Here is a 17544-nt window from a genome sequence, read left to right on the forward strand (position 1 = left end):
GGCGTTTTTACTATCTGAAGTGCTTTTTGATACTTGCAACAAACATCTAATGTGTGTACTCTTAAAACAGAAATGTAAATCTAAGAGAAACTATGAACAGGAGAAAATGAAAACAACGACAAAATTAACAAAATTATTTAGCCTAGTACTACCTGTCTAATATTTGGTTGCCTATGAAGGTGAACAGAAAGAAATGGTTTAAAGAGAAATTACAAAACAATCAGGACAAAACAGGAACAACCATAAAACAAAAAATTTTATAGCCTAATATTGCCTAAAATTTGGCTGTCAACAGAATTCATGTGGAATATGTTAAAGTAATTAAATAAAAACAAATCAATGTGGATTTAATTTAGACTAGTGCTACCTAAGTAAATTTCAGAAAAAATGTAAAAACAAACTCACACTGGAGAATAATGAAGACCTAAAATGAATACGGATTTAATTTAGCCTAGTGCTAACTAAATGAGTTTTTAGATGATGTCAAAAAACTCACACTGACGAATTATGAAGACCTAAACTGAATACGGATTTATTTTAGCCTAGTGCTACTTAAGTAAATTTTGGGATGATGTTAAAAATCTTACACTGAAGAATTATGAAGAACTAAAATGAATACAGATTTAATTTAGCCTAGTGCTTCGTAAATAAATTTTGGGACAATTAGAACTCATACTAGAGAATAATGAAGACATAAAATGAATACGGATTTAATTTAGCCTAGTGCTACCTAAATAAAGTTTGGGATGATGTTAAGAAACACACACTGAAGAATTATGAAGACCTAAAATGAATACGGATTTAATTAAGCTTAGTGCTACTTAAGCTAACTTTGGGATGATGTTAAAAAACTCACACTGAAGAATTGTGAAGACCTAAAATGAACAAGGTTTTATTTTAGCCTAGGGCTACTTAAGTAAATTTTGGGATGATGTTAAAAATCTCACACTGAAGAATTATGAAGAACTAAAATGAATACAGATTTAATTTAGCCTAGTGCTACCTAAATAAATTTTGGGAAAATTAGAACTTATACTAGAGAATAATGAAGACCTAAAATGAATACAGATTTAATTTAGCCTAGTGCTTCGTAAATAAATTTTGGGACAATTAGAACTCATACTAGAGAATAATGAAGACATAAAATGAATACGGATTTAATTTAGCCTAGTGCTACCTAAATAAAGTTTGGGATGATGTTAAGAAACACACACTGAAGAATTATGAAGACCTAAAATGAATACGGATTTAATTAAGCTTAGTGCTACTTAAGCTAACTTTGGGATGATGTTAAAAAACTCACACTGAAGAATTATGAAGACCTAAAATGAACAAGGTTTTATTTTAGCCTAGGGCTACTTAAGTAAATTTTGGGATGATGTTAAAAATCTCACACTAAAGAATTATGAAGAACTAAAATGAATACGGATATATTTTAGCCCAGTGCTACCTAAATAAATTTTGGGATAATTTGAACTCATACTAGAAAATAATGAAGACATAAAATGAATACGGATTAAATTTAGCCTAGTGCTACCTAAATAAAATTTGGGATGGTGCTAAAAAAATTCACACTGGAGAATAATGAAGACCTGAAATGAATACGGATTTAATTTAGCCTAGTACGTGCTACCTAAATAAAGTTTGGGATGATGTTAAAAAACTCACACTGAAGAATTATGAAGACCTAAAATGAATACGGATTTCATTTAGCCTAAGTGCTACTTAATCACAATGAAGAATTATGAAGACCTAAAATGAATACGAACTTATTTTAGCCTAGTACTACCTAAATATATTTTGGGATGATGTTAAAAATCTCACACTGAAGAATTATGAAGACCTAAAATGAATACGGATTTAATTTAGTGTAGTATTACCTAAATAAATTTTGGGATGATGTTAAAAAACTCACACTGAAGAATTATGAAGACCAAAAATGAATACGGATTTCATTTAGCCTAAGTGCTAATTAATCACACTGAAGAATTGTGAAGACCTAAAATGAATACGAACTTATTTCAGCCTAGTACTACCTAAATATATTTTGGGATGATGTCAAAAAACTCACACTGACGAATTGTGAAGACCTAAAATGAATACTGATTTAATTTAGCCTAGCACTATCTAAATAAATTTTGGGATGATGTTAAAAAAACTCACACTGAAGAATTATGAAGACCTAAATTGAATACGGATTTGATTTAGCCTAGTGCTACCTAAATAAAGTTTGGGATGATGTTAAGAAACACACACTGAAGAATTATGAAGACCTAAAATGAATACGGATTTAATTAAGCTTAGTGCTACTTAAGCTAACTTTGGGATGATGTTAAAAAACTCACACTGAAGAATTATGAAGACCTAAAATGAACAAGGTTTTATTTTAGCCTAGCGCTACTTAAGTAAATTTTGGGATGATGTTAAAAATCTCACACTGAAGAATTATGAAGAACTAAAATGAATACAGATTTAATTTAGCCTAGTGCTACCTAAATAAATTTTGGGAAAATTAGAACTCATACTAGAGAATAATGAAGACCTAAAATGAATACGGATTTAATTTAGCCTAGTGCTACCTAAATAAAGTTTGGGATGATGTTAAGAAACACACACTGAAGAATTATGAAGACCTAAAATGAACAAGGTTTTATTTTAGCCTAGTGCTACCTAAATAAAGTTTGGGATGATGTTAAGAAACACACACTGAAGAATTATGAAGACCTAAAATGAACAAGGTTTTATTTTAGCCTAGTGCTACCTAAATAAAGTTTGGGATGATGTTAAGAAACACACACTGGAGAATTATGAAGACCTAAAATGAATACGGATATATTTTAGCCTAGTGCTACCTAAATAAATTTTGGGATAATTTGAACTCATACTAGAAAATAATGAAGACATAAAATGAATACGGATTTAATTTAGCCTAGTGCTGCCTAAATAAAGTTTGGGATTATGTTAAAAAGGTCACACTGAAGAATTATGAAGACCTAAAATGAATACGGATTTAATTTAGCCTAGTGCTACCTAAATAAAATTTGGGATGGTGCTAAAAAAATTCACACTGGAGAATAATGAAGACCTGAAATGAATACGGATTTAATTTAGCCTAGTACGTGCTACCTAAATAAAGTTTGGGATGATGTTAAAAAACTCACACTGAAGAATTATGAAGACCTAAAATGAATACGGATTTCATTTAGCCTAAGTGCTACTTAATCACACTGAAGAATTATGAAGACCGAAAATGAATACGAACTTATTTTAGCCTAGTTCTACCTAAATATATTTTGGGATGATGTTAAAAATCTCACACTGAAGAATTATGAAGACCTAAAATGAATACGGATTTAATTTAGTCTAGTATTACCTAAATAAATTTTGGGATGATGTTAAAAAACTCACACTGACGAATTATGAAGACCTAAAATGAATACGGATTTCATTTAGCCTAAGTGCTAATTAATCACACTGAAGAATTGTGAAGACCTAAAATGAATACGAACTTATTTCAGCCTAGTACTACCTAAATATATTTTGGGATGATGTTAAAAATCTCACACTGAAGAATTATGAAGAACTAAAATGAATACAGATTTAATTTAGCCTAGTGCTACCTAAATAAATTTTGGGAAAATTAGAACTCATACTAGAGAATAATGAAGACCTAAAATGAATACGGATTTAATTTAGCCTAGTGCTACCTAAATAAAGTTTGGGATGATGTTAAGAAACACACACTGGAGAATTATGAAGACCTAAAATGAATACGGATATATTTTAGCCTAGAGCTACCTAAATAAATTTTGGGATAATTTGAACTCATACTAGAAAATAATGAAGGCATAAAATGAATACGGATTTAATTTAGCCTAGTGCTGCCTAAATAAAGTTTGGGATTATGTTAAAAAGGTCACACTGAAGAATTATGAAGACCTAAAATGAATACGGATTTAATTTAGCCTAGTGCTACCTAAATAAAATTTGGGATGGTGCTAAAAAAATTCACACTGGAGAATAATGAAGACCTGAAATGAATACGGATTTAATTTAGCCTAGTACGTGCTACCTAAACAAAGTTTGGGATGATGTTAAAAAACTCACACTGAAGAATTATGAAGACCTAAAATGAATACGGATTTCATTTAGCCTAAGTGCTACTTAATCACACTGAAGAATTATGAAGACCTAAAATGAATACGAACTTATTTTAGCCTAGTACTACCTAAATATATTTTGGGATGATGTTAAAAATCTCACACTGAAGAATTATGAAGACCTAAAATGAATACGGATTTAATTTAGTCTAGTATTACCTAAATAAATTTTGGGATGATGTTAAAAAACTCACACTGAAGAATTATGAAGACCTAAAATGAATACGGATTTCATTTAGCCTAAGTGCTAATTAATCACACTGAAGAATTGTGAAGACCTAAAATGAATACGAACTTATTTCAGCCTAGTACTACCTAAATATATTTTGGGATGATGTCAAAAAACTCACACTGACGAATTGTGAAGACCTAAAATGAATACTGATTTAATTTAGCCTAGCACTATCTAAATAAATTTTGGGATGATGTTAAAAAAACTCACACTGAAGAATTATGAAGACCTAAATTGAATACGGATTTGATTTAGCCTAGTGCTGCCTCAACAAATTTTGGGACAATTAGAACTCATACTAGAGAATAATGAAGACCTAAAATGAAAATAAAATCCATCAATTTACTTGGCGTTTTTACTATCTAAAGTGCTTTTTGATACTTGCAACAAACATCTAATGTGTGTACTCTTAAAACAGAAATGTAAATCTAAGAGAAACTATGAACAGGAGAAAATGAAAACAACGACAAAATTAACAAAATTATTTAGCCTAGTACTACCTGTCTAATATTTGGTTGCCTATGAAGGTGAACAGAAAGAAATGGTTTAAAGAGAAATTACAAAACAATCAGGACAAAACAGGAACAACCATAAAACAAAAAATTTTATAGCCTAAAATTTGGCTGTCAACAGAATTCATGTGGAATATGTTAAAGTAATTAAATAAAAACAAATCAATGTGGATTTAATTTAGACTAGTGCTACCTAAGTAAATGTCAGAAAAAATGTAAAAACAAACTCACACTGGAGAATAATGAAGACCTAAAATGAATACGGATTTAATTTAGCCTAGTGCTAACTAAATGAGTTTTTAGATGATGTCAAAAAACTCACACTGACGAATTGTGAAGACCTAAACTGAATACGGATTTATTTTAGCCTAGTGCTACTTAAGTAAATTTTGGGATGATGTTAAAAATCTCACACTGAAGAATTATGAAGAACTAAAATGAATACAGATTTAATTTAGCCTAGTGCTTCGTAAATAAATTTTGGGACAATTAGAACTCATACTAGAGAATAATGAAGACATAAAATGAATACGGATTTAATTTAGCCTAGTGCTACCTAAATAAAGTTTGGGATGATGTTAAGAAACACACACTGAAGAATTATGAAGACCTAAAATGAATACGGATTTAATTAAGCTTAGTGCTACTTAAGCTAACTTTGGGATGATGTTAAAAAACTCACACTGAAGAATTATGAAGACCTAAAATGAACAAGGTTTTATTTCAGCCTAGGGCTACTTAAGTAAATTTTGGGATGATGTTAAAAATCTCACACTGAAGAATTATGAAGAACTAAAATGAATACAGATTTAATTTAGCCTAGTGCTACCTAAATAAATTTTGGGAAAATTAGAACTCATACTAGAGAATAATGAAGACCTAAAATGAATACGGATTTAATTTAGCCTAGTGCTACCTAAATAAAGTTTGGGATGATGTTAAGAAACACACACTGAAGAATTATGAAGACCTAAAATGAACAAGGTTTTATTTTAGCCTAGTGCTACCTAAATAAAGTTTGGGATGATGTTAAGAAACACACACTGAAGAATTATGAAGACCTAAAATGAACAAGGTTTTATTTTAGCCTAGTGCTACCTAAATAAAGTTTGGCATGATGTTAAGAAACACACACTGGAGAATTATGAAGACCTAAAATGAATACGGATATATTTTAGCCTAGTGCTACCTAAATAAATTTTGGGATAATTTGAACTCATACTAGAAAATAATGAAGACATAAAATGAATACGGATTTAATTTAGCCTAGTGCTGCCTAAATAAAGTTTGGGATTATGTTAAAAAGGTCACACTGAAGAATTATGAAGACCTAAAATGAATACGGATTTAATTTAGCCTAGTGCTACCTAAATAAAATTTGGGATGGTGCTAAAAAAATTCACACTGGAGAATAATGAAGACCTGAAATGAATACGGATTTAATTTAGCCTAGTTCGTGCTACCTAAATAAAGTTTGGGATGATGTTAAAAAACTCACACTGAAGAATTATGAAGACCTAAAATGAATACGGATTTCATTTAGCCTAAGTGCTACTTAATCACGCTGAAGAATTATGAAGACCTAAAATGAATACGAACTTATTTTAGCCTAGTACTACCTAAATATATTTTGGGATGATGTTAAAAATCTCACACTGAAGAATTATGAAGACCTAAAATGAATACGGATTTAATTTAGTCTAGTATTACCTAAATAAATTTTGGGATGATGTTAAAAAACTCACACTGAAGAATTATGAAGACCTAAAATGAATACGGATTTCATTTAGCCTAAGTGCTAATTAATCACACTGAAGAATTGTGAAGACCTAAAATGAATACGAACTTATTTCAGCCTAGTACTACCTAAATATATTTTGGAATGATGTTAAAAATCTCACACTGAAGAATTATGAAGAACTAAAATGAATACAGATTTAATTTAGCCTAGTGTTACCTAAATAAATTTTGGGAAAATTAGAACTCATACTAGAGAATAATGAAGACCTAAAATGAATACGGATTTAATTTAGCCTAGTGCTACCTAAATAAAGTTTGGGATGATGTTAAGAAACACACACTGAAGAATTATGAAGACCTAAAATGAACAAGGTTTTATTTTAGCCTAGTGCTACCTAAATAAAGTTTGGGATGATGTTAAGAAACACACACTGGAGAATTATGAAGACCTAAAATGAATACGGATATATTTTAGCCTAGAGCTACCTAAATAAATTTTGGGATAATTTGAACTCATACTAGAAAATAATGAAGACATAAAATGAATACGGATTTAATTTAGCCTAGTGCTGCCTAAATAAAGTTTGGGATTATGTTAAAAAGGTCACACTGAAGAATTATGAAGACCTAAAATGAATACGGATTTAATTTAGCCTAGTGCTACCTAAATAAAATCTGGGATGGTGCTAAAAAAATTCACACTGGAGAATAATGAAGACCTGAAATGAATACGGATTTAATTTAGCCTAGTACGTGCTACCTAAACAAAGTTTGGGATGATGTTAAAAAACTCACACTGAAGAATTATGAAGACCTAAAATGAATACGGATTTCATTTAGCCTAAGTGCTACTTAATCACACTGAAGAATTATGAAGACCTAAAATGAATACGAACTTATTTTAGCCTAGTACTACCTAAATATATTTTGGGATGATGTTAAAAATCTCACACTGAAGAATTATGAAGACCTAAAATGAATACGGATTTAATTTAGTCTAGTATTACCTAAATAAATTTTGGGATGATGTTAAAAAACTCACACTGAAGAATTATGAAGACCTAAAATGAATACGGATTTCATTTAGCCTAAGTGCTAATTAATCACACTGAAGAATTGTGAAGACCTAAAATGAATACGAACTTATTTCAGCCTAGTACTACCTAAATATATTTTGGGATGATGTCAAAAAACTCACACTGACGAATTGTGAAGACCTAAAATGAATACTGATTTAATTTAGCCTAGCACTATCTAAATAAATTTTGGGATGATGTTAACAAAACTCACACTGAAGAATTATGAAGACCTAAATTGAATACGGATTTGATTTAGCCTAGTGCTGCCTCAACAAATTTTGGGACAATTAGAACTCATACTAGAGAATAATGAAGACCTAAAATGAAAATAAAATCCATCAATTTACTTGGCGTTTTTACTATCTAAAGTGCTTTTTGATACTTGCAACAAACATCTAATGTGTGTACTCTTAAAACAGAAATGTAAATCTAAGAGAAACTATGAACAGGAGAAAATGAAAACAACGACAAAATTAACAAAATTATTTAGCCTAGTACTACCTGTCTAATATTTGGTTGCCTATGAAGGTGAACAGAAAGAAATGGTTTAAAGAGAAATTACAAAACAATCAGGACAAAACAGGAACAACCATAAAACAAAAAATTTTATAGCCTAAAATTTGGCTGTCAACAGAATTCATGTGGAATATGTTAAAGTAATTAAATAAAAACAAATCAATGTGGATTTAATTTAGACTAGTGCTACCTAAGTAAATTTCAGAAAAAATGTAAAAACAAACTCACACTGGAGAATAATGAAGACCTAAAATGAATACGGATTTAATTTAGCCTAGTGCTAACTAAATGAGTTTTTAGATGATGTCAAAAAACTCACACTGACGAATTGTGAAGACCTAAACTGAATACGGATTTATTTTAGCCTAGTGCTACTTAAGTAAATTTTGGGATGATGTTAAAAATCTCACACTGAAGAATTATGAAGAACTAAAATGAATACAGATTTAATTTAGCCTAGTGCTTCGTAAATAAATTTTGGGACAATTAGAACTCATACTAGGGAATAATGAAGACATAAAATGAATACGGATTTAATTTAGCCTAGTGCTACCTAAATAAAGTTTGGGATGATGTTAAGAAACACACACTGTCGAATTATGAAGACCTAAAATGAATACGGATTTAATTAAGCTTAGTGCTACTTAAGCTAACTTTGGGATGATGTTAAAAAACTCACACTGAAGAATTATGAAGACCTAAAATGAACAAGGTTTTATTTTAGCCTAGGGCTACTTAAGTAAATTTTGGGATGATGTTAAAAATCTCACACTGAAGAATTATGAAGAACTAAAATGAATACAGATTTAATTTAGCCTAGTGCTACCTAAATAAATTTTGGGAAAATTAGAACTCATACTAGAGAATAATGAAGACCTAAAATGAATACGGATTTAATTTAGCCTAGTGCTACCTAAATAAAGTTTGGGATGATGTTAAGAAACACACACTGAAGAATTATGAAGACCTAAAATGAACAAGGTTTTATTTTAGCCTAGTGCTACCTAAATAAAGTTTGGGATGATGTTAAGAAACACACACTGAAGAATTATGAAGACCTAAAATGAACAAGGTTTTATTTTAGCCTAGTGCTACCTAAATAAAGTTTGGGATGATGTTAAGAAACACACACTGGAGAATTATGAAGACCTAAAATGAATACGGATATATTTTAGCCTAGTGCTACCTAAATAAATTTTGGGATAATTTGAACTCATACTAGAAAATAATGAAGACATAAAATGAATACGGATTTAATTTAGCCTAGTGCTGCCTAAATAAAGTTTGGGATTATGTTAAAAAGGTCACACTGAAGAATTATGAAGACATAAAATGAATACGGATTTAATTTAGCCTAGTGCTACCTAAATAAATTTGGGATGGTGCTAAAAAAATTCACACTGGAGAATAATGAAGACCTGAAATGAATACGGATTTAATTTAGCCTAGTACGTGCTACCTAAATAAAGTTTGGGATGATGTTAAAAAACTCACACTGAAGAATTATGAAGACCTAAAATGAATACGGATTTCATTTAGCCTAAGTGCTACTTAATCACGCTGAAGAATTATGAAGACCTAAAATGAATACGAACTTATTTTAGCCTAGTACTACCTAAATATATTTTGGGATGATGTTAAAAATCTCACACTGAAGAATTATGAAGACCTAAAATGAATACGGATTTAATTTAGTCTAGTATTACCTAAATAAATTGTGGGATGATGTTAAAAAACTCACACTGAAGAATTATGAAGACCTAAAATGAATACGGATTTCATTTAGCCTAAGTGCTAATTAATCACACTGAAGAATTGTGAAGACCTAAAATGAATACGAACTTATTTCAGCCTAGTACTACCTAAATATATTTTGGGATGATGTTAAAAATCTCACACTGAAGAATTATGAAGAACTGAAATGAATACAGATTTAATTTAGCCTAGTGCTACCTAAATAAATTTTGGGAAAATTAGAACTCATACTAGAGAATAATGAAGACCTAAAATGAATACGGATTTAAATTAGCCTAGTGCTACCTAAATAAAGTTTGGGATGATGTTAAGAAACACACACTGAAGAATTATGAAGACCTAAAATGAACAAGGTTTTATTTTAGCCTAGTGCTACCTAAATAAAGTTTGGGATGATGTTAAGAAACACACACTGGAGAATTATGAAGACATAAAATGAATACGGATATATTTTAGCCTAGTGCTACCTAAATAAATTTTGGGATAATTTGAACTCATACTAGAAAATAATGAAGACATAAAATGAATACGGATTTAATTTAGCCTACTGCTGCCTAAATAAAGTTTGGGATTATGTTAAAAAGGTCACACTGAAGAATTAAGAAGACCTAAAATGAATACGGATTTAATTTAGCCTAGTGCTACCTAAATAAAATTTGGGATGGTGCTAAAAAAATTCACACTGGAGAATAATGAAGACCTGAAATGAATACGGATTTAATTTAGCCTAGTACGTGCTACCTAAATAAAGTTTGGGATGATGTTAAAAAACTCACACTAAAGAATTATGAAGACCTAAAATGAATACGGATTTCATTTAGCCTAAGTGCTACTTAATCACACTGAAGAATTATGAAGACCTAAAATGAATACGAACTTATTTTAGCCTAGTACTACCTAAATATATTTTGGGATGATGTTAAAAATCTCACACTGAAGAATTATGAAGACCTAAAATGAATACGGATTTAATTTAGTCTAGTATTACCTAAATAAATTTTGGGATGATGTTAAAAAACTCACACTGAAGAATTATGAAGACCTAAAATGAATACGGATTTCATTTAGCCTAAGTGCTAATTAATCACACTGAAGAATTGTGAAGACCTAAAATGAATACGAACTTATTTCAGCCTAGTACTACCTAAATATATTTTAGGATGATGTCAAAAAACTCACACTGACGAATTGTGAAGACCTAAAATGAATACTGATTTAATTTAGCCAAGCACTATCTAAATAAATTTTGGGATGATGTTAAAAAAACTCACACTGAAGAATTATGAAGACCTAAATTGAATACGGATTTGATTTAGCCTAGTGCTGCCTCAACAAATTTTGGGACAATTAGAACTCATACTAGAGAATAATGAAGACCTAAAATGAAAATAAAATCCATCAACTTACTTGGCGTTTTTACTATCTAAAGTGCTTTTTGATACTTGCAACAAACATCTAATGTGTGTACTCTTAAAACAGAAATGTAAATCTAAGAGAAACTATGAACAGGAGAAAATGAAAACAACGACAAAATTAACAAAATTATTTAGCCTAGTACTACCTGTCTAATATTTGGTTGCCTATGAAGGTGAACAGAAAGAAATGGTTTAAAGAGAAATTACAAAACAATCAGGACAAAACAGGAACAACCATAAAACAAAAAATTTTATAGCCTAAAATTTGGCTGTCAACAGAATTCATGTGGAATATGTTAAAGTAATTAAATAAAAACAAATCAATGTGGATTTAATTTAGACTAGTGCTACCTAAGTAAATGTCAGAAAAAATGTAAAAACAAACTCACACTGGAGAATAATGAAGACCTAAAATGAATACGGATTTAATTTAGCCTAGTGCTAACTAAATGAGTTTTTAGATGATGTCAAAAAACTCACACTGACGAATTGTGAAGACCTAAACTGAATACGGATTTATTTTAGCCTAGTGCTACTTAAGTAAATTTTGGGATGATGTTAAAAATCTCACACTGAAGAATTATGAAGAACTAAAATGAATACAGATTTAATTTAGCCTAGTGCTTCGTAAATAAATTTTGGGACAATTAGAACTCATACTAGAGAATAATGAAGACATAAAATGAATACGGATTTAATTTAGCCTAGTGCTACCTAAATAAAGTTTGGGATGATGTTAAGAAACACACACTGAAGAATTATGAAGACCTAAAATGAATACGGATTTAATTAAGCTTAGTGCTACTTAAGCTAACTTTGGGATGATGTTAAAAAACTCACACTGAAGAATTATGAAGACCTAAAATGAACAAGGTTTTATTTCAGCCTAGGGCTACTTAAGTAAATTTTGGGATGATGTTAAAAATCTCACACTGAAGAATTATGAAGAACTAAAATGAATACAGATTTAATTTAGCCTAGTGCTACCTAAATAAATTTTGGGAAAATTAGAACTCATACTAGAGAATAATGAAGACCTAAAATGAATACGGATTTAATTTAGCCTAGTGCTACCTAAATAAAGTTTGGGATAATGTTAAGAAACACACACTGAAGAATTATGAAGACCTAAAATGAACAAGGTTTTATTTTAACCTAGTGCTACCTAAATAAAGTTTGGGATGATGTTAAGAAACACACACTGAAGAATTATGAAGACCTAAAATGAACAAGGTTTTATTTTAGCCTAGTGCTACCTAAATAAAGTTTGGCATGATGTTAAGAAACACACACTGGAGAATTATGAAGACCTAAAATGAATACGGATATATTTTAGCCTAGTGCTACCTAAATAAATTTTGGGATAATTTGAACTCATACTAGAAAATAATGAAGACATAAAATGAATACGGATTTAATTTAGCCTAGTGCTGCCTAAATAAAGTTTGGGATTATGTTAAAAAGGTCACACTGAAGAATTATGAAGACCTAAAATGAATACGGATTTAATTTAGCCTAGTGCTACCTAAATAAAATTTGGGATGGTGCTAAAAAAATTCACACTGGAGAATAATGAAGACCTGAAATGAATACGGATTTAATTTAGCCTAGTTCGTGCTACCTAAATAAAGTTTGGGATGATGCTAAAAAACCCACACTGAAGAATTATGAAGACCTAAAATGAATACGGATTTCATTTAGCCTAAGTGCTACTTAATCACGCTGAAGAATTATGAAGACCTAAAATGAATACGAACTTATTTTAGCCTAGTACTACCTAAATATATTTTGGGATGATGTTAAAAATCTCACACTGAAGAATTATGAAGACCTAAAATGAATACGGATTTAATTTAGTCTAGTATTACCTAAATAAATTTTGGGATGATGTTAAAAAACTCACACTGAAGAATTATGAAGACCTAAAATGAATACGGATTTCATTTAGCCTAAGTGCTAATTAATCACACTGAAGAATTGTGAAGACCTAAAATGAATACGAACATATTTCAGCCTAGTACTACCTAAATATATTTTGGGATGATGTTAAAAATCTCACACTGAAGAATTATGAAGAACTAAAATGAATACAGATTTAATTTAGCCTAGTGTTACCTAAATAAATTTTGGGAAAATTAGAACTCATACTAGAGAATAATGAAGACCTAAAATGAATACGGATTTAATTTAGCCTAGTGCTACCTAAATAAAGTTTGGGATGATGTTAAGAAACACACACTGAAGAATTATGAAGACCTAAAATGAACAAGGTTTTATTTTAGCCTAGTGCTACCTAAATAAAGTTTGGGATGATGTTAAGAAACACACACTGGAGATTTATGAAGACCTAAAATGAATACGGATATATTTTAGCCTAGAGCTACCTAAATAAATTTTGGGATAATTTGAACTCATACTAGAAAATAATGAAGACATAAAATGAATACGGATTTAATTTAGCCTAGTGCTGCCTAAATAAAGTTTGGGATTATGTTAAAAAGGTCACACTGAAGAATTATGAAGACCTAAAATGAATACGGATTTAATTTAGCCTAGTGCTACCTAAATAAAATCTGGGATGGTGCTAAAAAAATTCACACTGGAGAATAATGAAGACCTGAAATGAATACGGATTTAATTTAGCCTAGTACGTGCTACCTAAACAAAGTTTGGGATGATGTTAAAAAACTCACACTGAAGAATTATGAAGACCTAAAATGAATACGGATTTCATTTAGCCTAAGTGCTACTTAATCACACTGAAGAATTATGAAGACCTAAAATGAATACGAACTTATTTTAGCCTAGTACTACCTAAATATATTTTGGGATGATGTTAAAAATCTCACACTGAAGAATTATGAAGACCTAAAATGAATACGGATTTAATTTAGTCTAGTATTACCTAAATAAATTTTGGGATGATGTTAAAAAACTCACACTGAAGAATTATGAAGACCTAAAATGAATACGGATTTCATTTAGCCTAAGTGCTAATTAATCACACTGAAGAATTGTGAAGACCTAAAATGAATACGAACTTATTTCAGCCTAGTACTACCTAAATATATTTTGGGATGATGTCAAAAAACTCACACTGACGAATTGTGAAGACCTAAAATGAATACTGATTTAATTTAGCCTAGCACTATCTAAATAAATTTTGGGATGATGTTAAAAAAACTCACACTGAAGAATTATGAAGACCTAAATTGAATACGGATTTGATTTAGCCTAGTGCTGCCTCAACAAATTTTGGGACAATTAGAACTCATACTAGAGAATAATGAAGACCTAAAATGAAAATAAAATCCATCAATTTACTTGGCGTTTTTACTATCTAAAGTGCTTTTTGATACTTGCAACAAACATCTAATGTGTGTACTCTTAAAACAGAAATGTAAATCTAAGAGAAACTATGAACAGGAGAAAATGAAAACAACGACAAAATTAACAAAATTATTTAGCCTAGTACTACCTGTCTAATATTTGGTTGCCTATGAAGGTGAACAGAAAGAAATGGTTTAAAGAGAAATTACAAAACAATCAGGACAAAACAGGAACAACCATAAAACAAAAAATTTTATAGCCTAAAATTTGGCTGTCAACAGAATTCATGTGGAATATGTTAAAGTAATTAAATAAAAACAAATCAATGTGGATTTAATTTAGACTAGTGCTACCTAAGTAAATTTCAGAAAAAATGTAAAAACAAACTCACACTGGAGAATAATGAAGACCTAAAATGAATACGGATTTAATTTAGCCTAGTGCTAACTAAATGAGTTTTTAGATGATGTCAAAAAACTCACACTGACGAATTGTGAAGACCTAAACTGAATACGGATTTATTTTAGCCTAGTGCTACTTAAGTAAATTTTGGGATGATGTTAAAAATCTCACACTGAAGAATTATGAAGAACTAAAATGAATACAGATTTAATTTAGCCTAGTGCTTCGTAAATAAATTTTGGGACAATTAGAACTCATACTAGGGAATAATGAAGACATAAAATGAATACGGATTTAATTTAGCCTAGTGCTACCTAAATAAAGTTTGGGATGATGTTAAGAAACACACACTGAAGAATTATGAAGACCTAAAATGAATACGGATTTAATTAAGCTTAGTGCTACTTAAGCTAACTTTGGGATGATGTTAAAAAACTCACACTGAAGAATTATGAAGACCTAAAATGAACAAGGTTTTATTTTAGCCTAGGGCTACTTAAGTAAATTTTGGGATGATGTTAAAAATCTCACACTGAAGAATTATGAAGAACTAAAATGAATACAGATTTAATTTAGCCTAGTGCTACCTAAATAAATTTTGGGAAAATTAGAACTCATACTAGAGAATAATGAAGACCTAAAATGAATACGGATTTAATTTAGCCTAGTGCTACCTAAATAAAGTTTGGGATGATGTTAAGAAACACACACTGAAGAATTATGAAGACCTAAAATGAACAAGGTTTTATTTTAGCCTAGTGCTACCTAAATAAAGTTTGGGATGATGTTAAGAAACACACACTGAAGAATTATGAAGACCTAAAATGAACAAGGTTTTATTTTAGCCTAGTGCTACCTAAATAAAGTTTGGGATGATGTTAAGAAACACACACTGGAGAATTATGAAGACCTAAAATGAATACGGATATATTTTAGCCTAGTGCTACCTAAATAAATTTTGGGATAATTTGAACTCATACTAGAAAATAATGAAGACATAAAATGAATACGGATTTAATTTAGCCTAGTGCTGCCTAAATAAAGTTTGGGATTATGTTAAAAAGGTCACACTGAAGAATTATGAAGACATAAAATGAATACGGATTTAATTTAGCCTAGTGCTACCTAAATAAAATTTGGGATGGTGCTAAAAAAATTCACACTGGAGAATAATGAAGACCTGAAATGAATACGGATTTAATTTAGCCTAGTACGTGCTACCTAAATAAAGTTTGGGATGATGTTAAAAAACTCACACTGAAGAATTATGAAGACCTAAAATGAATACGGATTTCATTTAGCCTAAGTGCTACTTAATCACGCTGAAGAATTATGAAGACCTAAAATGAATACGAACTTATTTTAGCCTAGTACTACCTAAATATATTTTGGGATGATGTTAAAAATCTCACACTGAAGAATTATGAAGACCTAAAATGAATACGGATTTAATTTAGTCTAGTATTACCTAAATAAATTGTAGGATGATGTTAAAAAACTCACACTGAAGAATTATGAAGACCTAAAATGAATACGGATTTCATTTAGCCTAAGTGCTAATTAATCACACTGAAGAATTGTGAAGACCTAAAATGAATACGAACTTATTTCAGCCTAGTACTACCTAAATATATTTTGGGATGATGTTAAAAATCTCACACTGAAGAATTATGAAGAACTGAAATGAATACAGATTTAATTTAGCCTAGTGCTACCTAAATAAATTTTGGGAAAATTAGAACTCATACTAGAGAATAATGAAGACCTAAAATGAATACGGATTTAAATTAGCCTAGTGCTACCTAAATAAAGTTTGGGATGATGTTAAGAAACACACACTGAAGAATTATGAAGACCTAAAATGAACAAGGTTTTATTTTAGCCTAGTGCTACCTAAATAAAGTTTGGGATGATGTTAAGAAACACACACTGGAGAATTATGAAGACATAAAATGAATACGGATATATTTTAGCCTAGTGCTACCTAAATAAATTTTGGGATAATTTGAACTCATACTAGAAAATAATGAAGACATAAAATGAATACGGATTTAATTTAGCCTACTGCTGCCTAAATAAAGTTTGGGATTATGTTAAAAAGGTCACACTGAAGAATTAAGAAGACCTAAAATGAATACGGATTTAATTTAGCCTAGTGCTACCTAAATAAAATTTGGGATGGTGCTAAAAAAATTCACACTGGAGAATAATGAAGACCTGAAATGAATACGGATTTAATTTAGCCTAGTACGTGCTACCTAAATAAAGTTTGGGATGATGTTAAAAAACTCACACTAAAGAATTATGAAGACCTAAAATGAATACGGATTTCATTTAGCCTAAGTGCTACTTAATCACACTGAAGAATTATGAAGACCTAAAATGAATACGAACTTATTTTAG

This window comes from Ascidiella aspersa, chromosome 5 (genome assembly GCF_963924565.1).
Source record: "Ascidiella aspersa chromosome 5, kaAscAspe10.2, whole genome shotgun sequence".
In the NCBI taxonomy this organism is placed as follows: Eukaryota; Metazoa; Chordata; class Ascidiacea; order Phlebobranchia; family Ascidiidae; genus Ascidiella; species Ascidiella aspersa.